Genomic DNA, 12,205 nt, shown 5'->3' with positions numbered 1-12,205 from the left:
CTCTCAGCTTTAATTTGAGGGTACTCACATCTAATGGGAGTAAAGGCCCCGTTACACGCGTCGATTTATCAGGAGATATGTCGTCGGGGTCACAGATTCTGTGACGCACATCCGGCATCGTTTGCGACGTCGTTGCGTGTGACACCTACGAGCGACTCTGAACGATCGCAAATAGGATGAAAACCGTGGATCGTTGACACGTCGTTCATTTTTATAAAATTGTTCGCTTTGGGGAAGCAGCCGACATATTGCTCCGTTTGACACTCTGCCAACATCGAACAACATTCAAACGACCGCCTGGGTCCAACAATATATCGTTGATTGCTGATACGTCGGTTTTGAGATCGTTACGTGTGACAGCAAATAAACGACCAATAAGCAATACCGGCAAATCGTAAACACGATTTGGGCGTGTCACGTCGCACATGCGATCACCCAATAAATCGACATGTGTAAAGCGGTCTTAAGAGTTTAGGAGTTACAGCTCTTAAGGTGGTGTCACACACAGCGACAACGACAACGACGTCGCTGCTACGTCACCATTTTCTGTGACGTTGCAGCGACGTCCCGTCGCTGTGTGTCACATCCAGCAACGAGCTGGCCCCTGCTGTGAGGTCGCCGCTCGTTGCTGAATGTCCAGCTTCATTTTTTGGTCGTCGCTCTCCCGCTGTGACGCACAGATTGCTGTGTGTGACAGCGAGAGAGCGACGAAATGAAGCAAGCAGGGAGCAGGAGCCGGCATCTGCGGTAAGCTGTAACCAAGGAAAACATCGGGTAACCAAGGTGGTTACCCGATATTTACCTTCGTTACCAGCCTCCGCCGCTCTCACTGCCAGCGCCGGCTCCTGCTCTCTGCACATGTAGCTGCAATACACATCGTGTAATTAACCCGATGTGTACTGTAGCTAGGAGAGCAAGGAGCCAGCGCTAAGCAGTGTGCGCGGCTCCCTTCTCTCTGCACATGTAGCTGCAGTACACATCGTGTAATTAACCCGATGTGTACTGTAGCTAGGAGAGCAAGGAGCCAGCGCTAAGCAGTGTGCGCGGCTCCCTGCTCTCTGCACATGTTGCAGCACAGCGACGCGTGTCGTTATGATCGCTGCTTCGGCTGCTGTGTTTGACAGCTAAGCAGCGATCATAACAGCGACTTACAAGGTCGCTGCTACGTCACAGAAAATGGTGACGTAACAGCGACGTCGTTGTCGCTGTCGTTTAGTGTGACCCCAGCTTTAAACTTGATGCTGTCTCTTTTTCAAGGGACCAAAAGTAATTGGAAAATTATCTCAAAAGCTCTTTAATCATCAATTAAGCAGGTAAAAGGTCTTCAGCTGATTCCAGGTGTGGTGACCTTGAGAACTCAAAAAGGTCTAGACATGCACAGAAGACAACAGTGGTGAAAGATATAAGAATCCTTTCCATGGTGAAGAAAAACCTCTTCACAGCATCCGCCCAAGTGAGGAACACTCCAGGAAGTAGGTGTTTCAGTATCCAAGTCATAAAGAGAAGACTTCATGAAAACAAATGCAGGGGGTTCACCTCAGGGTGCAAACCATTAATCAGCCTTTAAAATAGAAAGGCAAGGCTAGACTTTCGTAGAGAAAAAAAAAACAAAACAACACACACATGTAAAGAAGCAAGATATGGACAGATGAAACCAAAACCAATCAGTTCCAGAATGATGGGAAAAATAAAGCATGGAGAATACTTAGAACAGGTAATGACCCAAAGAACACCACATCCTCAGTAAAACATGATGGAGGCAGTGTGATGCCTGATGAGGAGCGAGCATGCATGGCTTTCAATGACACTGGGTCACAAGTGTTTATTGATGATGTGACTGAAGACAGAAGCAGGCAGATGAATTCTGCAGTGTTCAGGGTGATACTTTCTGTTCAGATTCAACCAAATGCCACAAGGTTGATTGGACGGTGCGTCACCATACAGATGGACATTTACCCAAAACATATTTTTAAAGTGACCCAGGAGTTTTTAAAACAGAAAGAAATGGCAAAGTCACTTCCTGAAGAAGAAGCCTGTTGGCTTTGAAACGCATTGACAACAAATCATTCCCCATATTCATCTGGATTTCTTATCTCTACGGAAAGCAGTGAAATAACCCTTTTCTCTTCTTTCTGGTTACATCAAATAGATCTTGGAATAATAATAAAGTTCCACAATTGGATGTGATTAAAACAAATTGTTTCTCTGCTGAGATAATCACAAATGTGTCCCCCTATGTACTGTTTAATGGCTGTTTCTGACTAAAAGATACGGTCTCATCATACCACATCTCCACACGGTCTGATCATATCACAGGGAGGCAGTAATAAAAGTATATATACATTAAAGCTTGGCATTGCAAAAAATTCTTTCAAGTAAAACATTTTTTTAAAAAAAAAAACGGGCAGGGAAATGTTTTACCTCACAAAAAGAATCTGTAATCCTGTTCTGTAATGTCTATATACTCTTTTTACTTCCTCCCCAGCCCAGGAGCTGTGGTATGATCAGACCATGTCCTTGTACGGTCAGACACGGCCATTAAACAATACATAGCAGGGGCACATATATAAGATTATCCCAACACAGTAACTTTTAAAAAAAACACAACACATACAAATGTGGAACTTATTATTATTTCCAGAAATATTGATTAAAAACAAAAAAAAATTAACTTAGTTTGTGGGAAAACCTCTTGAGGCCCTGTGCGCACTAGGCGTTTTTACCCGCGGTTTTGCTGCGGACATTTCTTGAGAAATGTTTGAAATCTTTCTGCAGACATTTCCCAGCAAAACCTATGGGAAAAAAAAGAGAATTTTGTTTACTTACCGTAAATTCTTTTTCTTATAGTTCAGTCTTGGGAGACCCAGACCATGGGTGTTTAGCTTCTGCCTCCGGAGGACACACAAAGTACTACACTTAAAAGTGTAGCTCCTCCCTCTGAGCTTATACACCCCCTGGTGAGCCAGTCACAGCCAGTTTAGTGCAAAAGCTGAAGGAGAATAGCCACCCACAAGTAGAACAGAGCAAGAGCCGGAACAACCGGAGACTCTGTCCACGACAACAGCCAGTGAAAACACGCGGAACAAGGAAATTGCCAACAGGCAACAGGGAGGGTGCTGGGTCTCCCAAGACGGAACTATAAGAAAAAGAATTTACGGTAAGTAAACAAAGAAGGGAATTTTGTTACTTACCGTAAATTCCTTTTCTTCTAGCTCCTATTGGGAGACCCAGACGATTGGGTGTATAGCACTGCCTCCGGAGGCCACACAAAGCATTACACTAAAAAGTGTAAGGCCCCTCCCCTTCTGGCTATACACCCCCAGTGGGATCACTGGCTCACCAGTTTTAGTGCAAAAGCAAGAAGGAGGAAAGCCAAGAACTGGTTTAAACAAATTCACTCCGAAGTAACGTCGGAGAACTGAAAACCGTTCAACATGAACAACATGTGTACCCGAAAAACAACCAAAAATCCCGAAGGACAACAGGGCGGGTGCTGGGTCTCCCAATAGGAGCTAGAAGAAAAGGAATTTACGGTAAGTAACAAAATTCCCTTCTTCTTCGGCGCTCCATTGGGAGACCCAGACGATTGGGACGTCCAAAAGCTGTCCCTGGGTGGGTAAAGAAATACCTCATGTTAGAGCTGCAAAGACAGCCCTCCCCTACGGGGAGGCAACTGCCGCCTGCAGGACTCTTCTACCTAGGCTGGCGTCCGCCGAAGCATAGGTATGCACCTGATAATGTTTGGTGAAAGTGTGCAGACTCGACCAGGTAGCTGCCTGGCACACCTGTTGAGCCGTAGCCTGGTGTCGTAATGCCCAGGACGCACCCACGGCTCTGGCAGAATGGGCCTTCAGCCCTGATGGAACCGGAAGCCCAGCAGAACGGTAGGCTTCAAGAATTGGTTCTTTGATCCATCGAGCCAGGGTGGCTTTTGAAGCCTGCGACCCTTTGCGCTTACCAGCGACAAGGACAAAGAGCGCATCCGAGCGGCGCAGGGGCGCCGTGCGGGAAATGTAGATTCTGAGTGCTCTCACCAGATCCAACAAATGTAAATCCTTTTCATACCGATGAACTGCATGCGGATAAAAGGAAGGCAAGGAGATATCCTGATTAAGGTGAAAAGAGGATACCACCTTAGGGAGAAACTCCTGAATGGGGCGCAGCACGACCTTGTCCTGGTGGAACACCAGGAAGGGAGCTTTGGATGACAGCGCTGCTAGTTCAGACACTCTCCGAAGAGACGTGACCGCTACCAGAAATGCCACTTTCTGTGAGAGTCGAGAAAGTGACACATCCCTCAGGGGCTCGAAAGGCGGCTTCTGGAGAGCAAAAAGGACCTTGTTTAGATCCCACGGATCTAACGGCCTCCTGTACGGAGGTACGATATGACACACCCCCTGCAGGAACGTGCGCACCTTAGACAGTCGCGCTAGACGCTTCTGAAAAAACACGGATAGTGCCGAGACTTGCCCTTTAAGGGAGCCGAGCGACAAGCCCTTTTCCAACCCAGATTGCAGGAAGGAAAGAAAGACAGGTAACGTGAATGGCCAGGGGGATACTCCTTGTGCAGAGCACCAGGATAAGAATATCTTCCACGTTCTGTGGTAGATCTTAGCAGACGTGGGCTTCCTAGCCTGTCTCATGGTGGCAACGACCCCTTGGGATAATCCTGAAGACGCTAGGATCCAGGACTCAATGGCCACACAGTCAGGTTCAGGGCCGCAGAATTCCGATGGAAAAACGGCCCTTGGGACAGTAAGTCTGGTCGGTCTGGTAGTGCCCACGGTTGGCCGACCGTGAGATGCCACAGATCCGGGTACCACGACCTCCTCGGCCAGTCTGGGGCGACGAGTATGACGCGGCCGCAATCGGATCTGATCTTGCGTAACACTCTGGGCAACAGTGCCAGAGGTGGGAACACATAAGGGAGCCGGAACTGCGACCAATCTTGCACTAAGGCGTCTGCCGCTAGAGCTCTTTGATCGCGAGACCGCGCTATGAAGGTCGGGACCTTGTTGTTGTGCCGAGACGCCATTAGGTCGACGTCCGGCACCCCCCAGCGGCGGCAGATTTCCTGAAACACGTCCGGGTGAAGGGACCATTCCCCTGCGTCCATGCCCTGGCGACTGAGGAAGTCTGCTTCCCAGTTTTCTACGCCCGGGATGTGAACTGCGGATATGGTGGATGCTCTTTCCTCCACCCACATCAGAATCCGCCTGACTTCCTGGAAGGCTTGCCGACTGCGTGTCCCTCCTTGGTGGTTGATGTATGCCACCGCTGTGGAGTTGTCCGACTGAATTCGGATCTGCTTTCCTTCCAGCCACTGCTGGAAGGCTAATAGGGCAAGATACACTGCCCTGATTTCCAGAACATTGATCTGAAGGGTGGACTCCTGCTGAGTCCACGTCCCTTGAGCCCTGTGGTGGAGAAAAACTGCTCCCCACCCTGACAGACTCGCGTCTGTCGTGACCACTGCCCAGGATGGGGGCAGGAATGATCTTCCCTGTGATAATGAGGTGGGAAGAAGCCACCATTGCAGAGAGTCCTTGGTCATCTGAGAAAGGGAGACTGTCCTGTCTAGGGAAGTTGTCTTCCCGTCCCATTGGCGGAGAATGTCCCATTGAAGTGGGCGCAGATGAAACTGCGCGAACGGGACTGCCTCCATTGCTGCCACCATCTTCCCTAGGAAGTGCATGAGGCGCCTTAAGGGGTGCGACTGACCCTGAAGGAGAGACTGCACCCCTGTCTGTAGTGACCGCTGCTTGTCCAGCGGAAGCTTCACTATCGCTGAGAGAGTATGAAACTCCATGCCAAGATACGTTAGTGATTGAGTCGGTGCCAGGTTTGACTTTGAAAAGTTGATGATCCACCCGAAAGTCTGGAGAGTCTCCAGCGCAACATTCAGGCTGTGTTGGCATGCCTCTTGAGAGGGTGCTTTGACAAGTAGATCGTCTAAGTAAGGAATCACCGAATGTCCCTGAGAATGCAAGACTGCTACCACTGCCGCCATGACCTTGGTGAAAACCCGTGGGGCTGTCGCCAGACCAAATGGCAGAGCTACGAACTGGAGATGGTCGTCTCCTATCACGAAACGTAAAAAAACGTTGGTGCTCTGTAGCAATCGGCACGTGGAGATAAGCATCTTTGATGTCTATTGATGCAAGGAAATCTCCTTGAGACATTGAGGCAATGACGGAGCGGAGGGATTCCATCCGGAACCGCCTGGCGTTCACATGCTTGTTGAGCAGCTTCAGGTCCAGAACAGGACGGAACGAGCCGTCCTTTTTTGGAACCACGAAGAGATTGGAGTAAAAACCTTGTCCTTGTTCCTGCAGAGGAACAGGGATCACCACTCCTTCTGCTCTTAGTGAGCACACCGCCTGCATAAGGGCATTTGCTCGGTCGGGATGTGGGGAGGTTCTGAAGAACCGAGGCGGAGGATGAGAACTGAATTCTATCCTGTACCCGTGAGACAAAATGTCTGCTACCCACCGGTCTTTGACCTGTGGCAGCCAAATGTCGCAAAAGCGGGAGAGCCTGCCACCGACCGAGGATGCGGAGGGATGAGGCCGAAAGTCATGAGGCAGCCGCCTTGGAAGCGGTTCCTCCGGTTGCTTTCTTGGGGCGTGAATGTGCCCGCCAGGAATCTGAGCTCCTTTGCTCCTTCTGAGTCCCTTTGGACGAGGAGAATTGGGTCTTGCTGGAGCCTCGAAAGGACCGAAACCTCGACTGCCACTTCCTCTGTTGAGGTTTGCTCGATCTGGGCTGGGGTAAGGAGGAGTCCTTACCCTTGGACTGTTTAATGATCTCAGCCAATTGCTCACCAAACAGTCTGTCTCCAGATAGTGGCAAGCTGGTTAAACATTTCTTGGAAGCAGAATCTGCTTTCCATTCCTTTAACCACAAGGCTCTGCGCAAAACGACAGAGTTGGCAGACGCCATTGAGGTACGGCTCGTAGAGTCTAGTACAGCGTTGATAGCGTAAGTCGCAAACGCAGACATTTGCGAGGTTAGGGACGCTACTCGCGGCACTGCTGGACGTATGATAGAGTCCACCTGTGCCAGGCCAGCTGAAATAGCTTGGAGTGCCCACACGGCCGCGAATGCTGGAGCAAACGACGCGCCGATAGCTTCATAGACAGACTTTAACCAAAGGTCCATCTGTCTGTCATTGGCATCTTTAAGTGAAGCCCCATCTTCCACTGCAACTATGGATCTAGCCGCAAGCCTGGAGATTGGGGGGTCCACCTTTGGACACTGGGTCCAGCGTTTGACCACGTCAGGGGGAAAGGGATAACGTGTATCCTTAAGACGTTTGGAGAAACGCTTATCTGGATAAGCATGATGTTTCTGGACTGATTCTCTGAAGTCAGCGTGGTCCAGAAAAGTACTCAATTTACGCTTAGGATACCGGAAATGGAACTTCTCCTGCTGTGCAGCTGCCTCCTCTGCTGAAGGGGCTGGGGGAGAAATATCCAACAGTCTATTGATGGCCGCTATAAGGTCATTTACCATAGCGTCACCATCAGGGGTATCTAGATTGAGAGCGGTGTCAGGATTAGATTCCTGATCACCCACCTCTGTCTCCTCATACAGAGCCTCGTCTCGCTGAGACCCTGACCAGTGTGATGACGGCGAGGGTCTTTCCCAGCGAGCCCGCTTAGGCTGCCTGGGACTGTCATCCGAGTCAGAGTCTTCAGCCTGTGATGCCTGGGACCCCCTTGAAGTACGGATTAGTTCCAACTGAGGGGGACCGGGGAGCATAGACACAGCAGTGTCCATGGTCTGAGAAACTGGCCTGGACTGCAAGGTTTCCAGGATTTTTGTCATAGTGACAGACATCTTATCAGCAAAAACTGCAAATTCTGTCCCCGTCACCGGGGCAGGGTTCACAGGCGTCTCTGCCTGGGCCACTACTACCATAGACTCTGGCTGCCGAAGTGGCACAGGGATGGAACATTGCACACAATGGGGGTCATTGGAACCTGCCGGTAGATTAGCCCCACATGCGGCACAAGCAGTGCATACCGCCTGTGCCTTGGCACCCTTGCGTTTTGCGGATGACATGTTGTTGTCTCCTCAGAGCAATGTAGGGTATAAGCCAAGAAGCGACTGTACAGTGCAATATAAATATATATGGTACAGGGAAAAAATGCACCAAATAACACTGTGGCACTAGTGGGGCCAGCACTTATGTGCAGCTTACCGCCCGCATAAACGCGGGTGTGTGGTCGCCAGAGTCCCTTGTCTGAGTCCCCCAGAGCCTGTGTCCGTTCTCCAGCCAGACTGCATGCAGGAATGGCTGCCAGCGTCCTGTGGAGAGGGGCGGGCCCTGGGCGTGTTGAGACCAAGAGCGGGAAACTTGCGTCCCCACTGTGCCCGGTGAGAGGGCTGGAGTATGTAAATAAGACTCCAGCCCTCGGCGCTGGCTATAGAACAGCGTCTCTCCCTTTCCCTGATTGACAGGGTGGGGGCGGGAACGAAGCAGAGCTAGGCCGCAAAAGCCGGGGACTAGATTTATGAGCGCTGCCGCCGTAAAAGCGCGGGCAGCGCGAGTCCCCGGCGCACTACAAGTCCCAGCGGCGCCGCCGCTCCCGGAGCGGCCGGCGCGGTAGTTCCCAAGACATAAAATCACTCAGCTAAGCTGCAGTGACTCTAACCCGAGCGCGCAGCGCTAGTGCCCCCGGCGCACTAACACACCCAGCAAGCCTGGAGTGTGCGTGGCCTGTCTGTGCGGGGACACAGAGTACCTGAACGTTGCAGGGCCTTGTCCCTGACTGTACTCAGCTCCTCCAGCAGGGTCTCTGGGTCTGTGGATGGAGCTCGGCCTCAGGGTTTGGGGGCCGGTAAGATCCCACTTCCACAGAGCCCCTCAGGGGGATGGGGAAGGAAAGCAGCATGTGGGCTCCAGCCTCCGTACCCGCAATGGGTACCTCAACCTTACAAACCGCAAGTGGGGTGAGAAGGGAGCATGCTGGGGGCCCTATCTGGGGCCTCTTTTCTTCCATCCGATAGAGTCAGCAGCTACTGCTGACTAAACAGTGGAGCTATGCGTGGATGTCTGACCTCCTTCGCACAAAGCAGAAAACTGGTGAGCCAGTGATCCCACTGGGGGTGTATAGCCAGAAGGGGAGGGGCCTTACACTTTTTAGTGTAATGCTTTGTGTGGCCTCCGGAGGCAGTGCTATACACCCAATCGTCTGGGTCTCCCAATGGAGCGCCGAAGAAATTCTCTTTTTCTTTATCGTTCCTTTGGGAGACCCAGACCTTGGGACGTTCCAAAGCAGTCCCTGGGTGGGAAATAAACAGAAAAACTAAGAAGTAGGCAGAACCTAACTTCACAAATGGGCGACCGCCGCCTGAAGGATGCGTCTGCCCAAGCTTGCATCTGCCGAAGCATGAGCATGCACTTGGTAGTGCTTCGAGAAGGTATGCAGGCTAGCCCAAGTGGCAGCCTGACAGACTTGTTGAGCCGTAGCCTGGTGCCTAAAAGCCCAAGAGGGACCGACAGCTCTGGTCGAGTGTGCTTTGATCCCCGGCGGGGGAGGCGCCTGCGTACTCTGATAGGCGTCCGAAATGGTCGACCTAATCCAACGGGCTAAGGTCGGCTTAGAAGCAGGGAGGCCCTTGCGCCGACCTGTGGTTAGCACAAAAAGAGAGGTGCACCGCCTAAGCGCAGCGGTGCGAGACACATAGATCCGGAGAGCACGCACCAGATCTAGAGTATGTAGAGCTTTTTCAAAGCGATGAACAGGGGCCGGACAGAAGGAAGGTAAGGTAATGTCCTGGTTAAGGTGGAAGGGAGAGACCACCTTAGGAAGAAAGTCTGGAGTCGGACGGAGAACCACCTTGTCTTGATGAAAGACTAAAAAAGGTGACTCCGAAAAGAGCGCAGCCAAATCAGAGACTCTCCTGAGAGAAGTTATGGCAACCAGAAAGGCCACTTTCTGTGAAAGACGATACAAAGAAACCTCCCTAAGAGGCTCAAAGGGGGGTTTCTGTAAGACCGTGAGAACCAAGTTAAGGTCCCAGGGGTCCAAGGGCCGCCGGTAAGGTGGAATGATGTGAGACGCGCCCTGCATGAAGGTGCGGACCTGAGCCAGCCGAGCGAGACGCCACTGGAACAGAACTGACAGAGCCGAAACTTGTCCCTTGAGAGAGTTGAGGGACAGTCCTAGCTGCAGACCGGACTGTAGAAAAGACAGAAGAGTCAAGGCAAGGAGAATAGCCAAGGAGGATGGCCGGTAGAGCGACACCAGGACAGGAAAATTTTCCAAGTCCTGTGATAGATCTTAGCGGAGGAAGACTTGCGGGCCCCAGTCCTAGTGGAGATGACTTCAGGGGGAATACCAGAAGCCGTCAAAATCCAGGACTCAAGAGCCACGCCGTCAATTTGAGGGCCGCAGAATTCGGACGGAAAAACGGACCTTGCGAGAGTAGGTCTGGACGGTCCGGGAGATGCCACGGCATCTCTACGGACAGTTGGAGCAGGTCCGGATACCAAGCTCGCCTGGGCCAGTCCGGAGCAATGAGGATGACTCGACAACCCTCCATTCTGATCTTGCGCAGGACTCTGGGCAAGAGAGCTAGAGGGGGAAACACGTAGGACAGACGAAATTGGGACCAGTCCTGAACCAGAGCGTCCGCGGCGAAGGCCTGAGGATCGTGGGAGCGAGCCACGTAAACAGGAACTTTGTTGTTGTGATGGGATGCCATTAGGTCCACGTCCGGAGTGCCCCATTTGCAGCAGATCGACTGAAATACTGCCGGGTGCAGGGACCACTCGCCACCGTCCACGCTTTGACGGCTGAGATAATCTGCCTCCCAGTTGTCCACGCCTGGGATGTGGACTGCGGATATGGTGGACCTGGAGTCCTCCGCCCATTGAAGAATGCGTTGTAGCTCCATCATTGCCAGGCGGCTGCGTGTCCCGCCTTGATGGTTGATGTAGGCAACCGCTGTCGCGTTGTCTGACTGGACTCGAATGTGCCTGCCCGCCAGCAGGTGGTGAAATGCTAGGAGAGCAAGAAGCACGGCTCTGGTTTCCAGCACATTGATTGAAAGGGCTGACTCGGATGGAGTCCAAGTGCCCTGTGCTCGGTGGTGGAGACATACCGCTCCCCAGCCGGATAGACTGGCATCCGTGGTGAGAATCACCCAGGACGGGGCCAGGAAAAAGCGCCCTTGGGACAGGGAGAGGGGCCGAAGCCACCACTGAAGAGAACTCTTGGTCTGTGGCGACAGAGCCACTAACTTGTGTAAGGAGGAAGGCCGCTTGTCCCAACAGCGGAGAATGTCCAGCTGCAGGGGGCGCAGATGGAACTGGGCAAAGGGAACAGCCTCCATGGACGCCACCATTTGACCCAGCACCTGCATCAGACGCCTGAGGGTATAACGGCGGGGCCTCAGGAGAGAGCGCACCGCCAACTGGAGTGACAGCTGTTTGTTTAAGGGCAACTTCACAAGTGCCGGCAGAGTCTCGAACTGCATCCCTAGGTACGTGAGACTCTGGGTCGGAGTCAGAGTGGATTTGGGAAGAATGACAAGCCACCCGAATTGGGCTAGAGTGGCGAGAGTGAGCAAGACACTCCGCTGACAGTCTGCGCTGGATGGAGCCTTGACTAGAAGGTCGTCCAGGTAAGGGAGCACTGCCAACCCCTGGAGGTGCAGAACCGCAATCACTGGTGCTGTGACCTTGGTGAATACCCGAGGGGCCGTGGCTAACCCGAAGGGGAGAGCCACGAATTGGAAATGATCTTCTCCTATTGCAAAGCGTAGCCAACGCTGGTGTGAAACTGCAATTGGTACGTGTAGATAGGCATCTCTGATGTCGATGGACGCCAGGAAATCCCCTTGGGTCATTGAGGCAATGACTGATCGCAGAGACTCCATGCGAAAGTGCCGCACCCGAACATGCTTGTTGAGAAGCTTGAGATCCAGGATGGGTCGGAAGGTACCATCCTTTTTGGGAACTAGGAAGAGGTTTGAGTAAAAACCGGGCGGGAACTGGTACAATTACTCCGTTGGCCTGCAAGGCTGCCACGGCCTGTGAGAAGGCGGCGGCCTTGGAGCAGGGGGGAGTTGAGAGAAAAAATCTGTTTGGCGGGCTGGAAGAGAATTCTATCCTGTAGCCGTGAGAGATGATATCTCTCACCCACTGATCGGAGACTTGTTGAAACCAAGCGTCGCCAAAGTGGGAGAGCCT

The 12,205-nt window shown here is 52.2% G+C and overlaps 1 protein-coding gene across 1 annotated transcript in view; it reads right to left on the bottom strand.

The window, feature by feature from the left end:
- DHX36 (DEAH-box helicase 36) overlaps positions 1 to 12,205 on the bottom strand; it is a 193,142-nt gene that overhangs the window by 121,863 nt on the left and 59,074 nt on the right. The gene's annotated exons all lie outside the window — the stretch shown is intronic.

The sequence above is a fragment of the Anomaloglossus baeobatrachus genome, chromosome 3 (genome assembly GCF_048569485.1).
Source record: "Anomaloglossus baeobatrachus isolate aAnoBae1 chromosome 3, aAnoBae1.hap1, whole genome shotgun sequence".
NCBI lineage: Eukaryota > Metazoa > Chordata > Amphibia > Anura > Aromobatidae > Anomaloglossus > Anomaloglossus baeobatrachus.
Note: the sequence above shows the minus strand (reverse complement) of the source record. Positions and strands in the feature narration are given on the sequence as shown.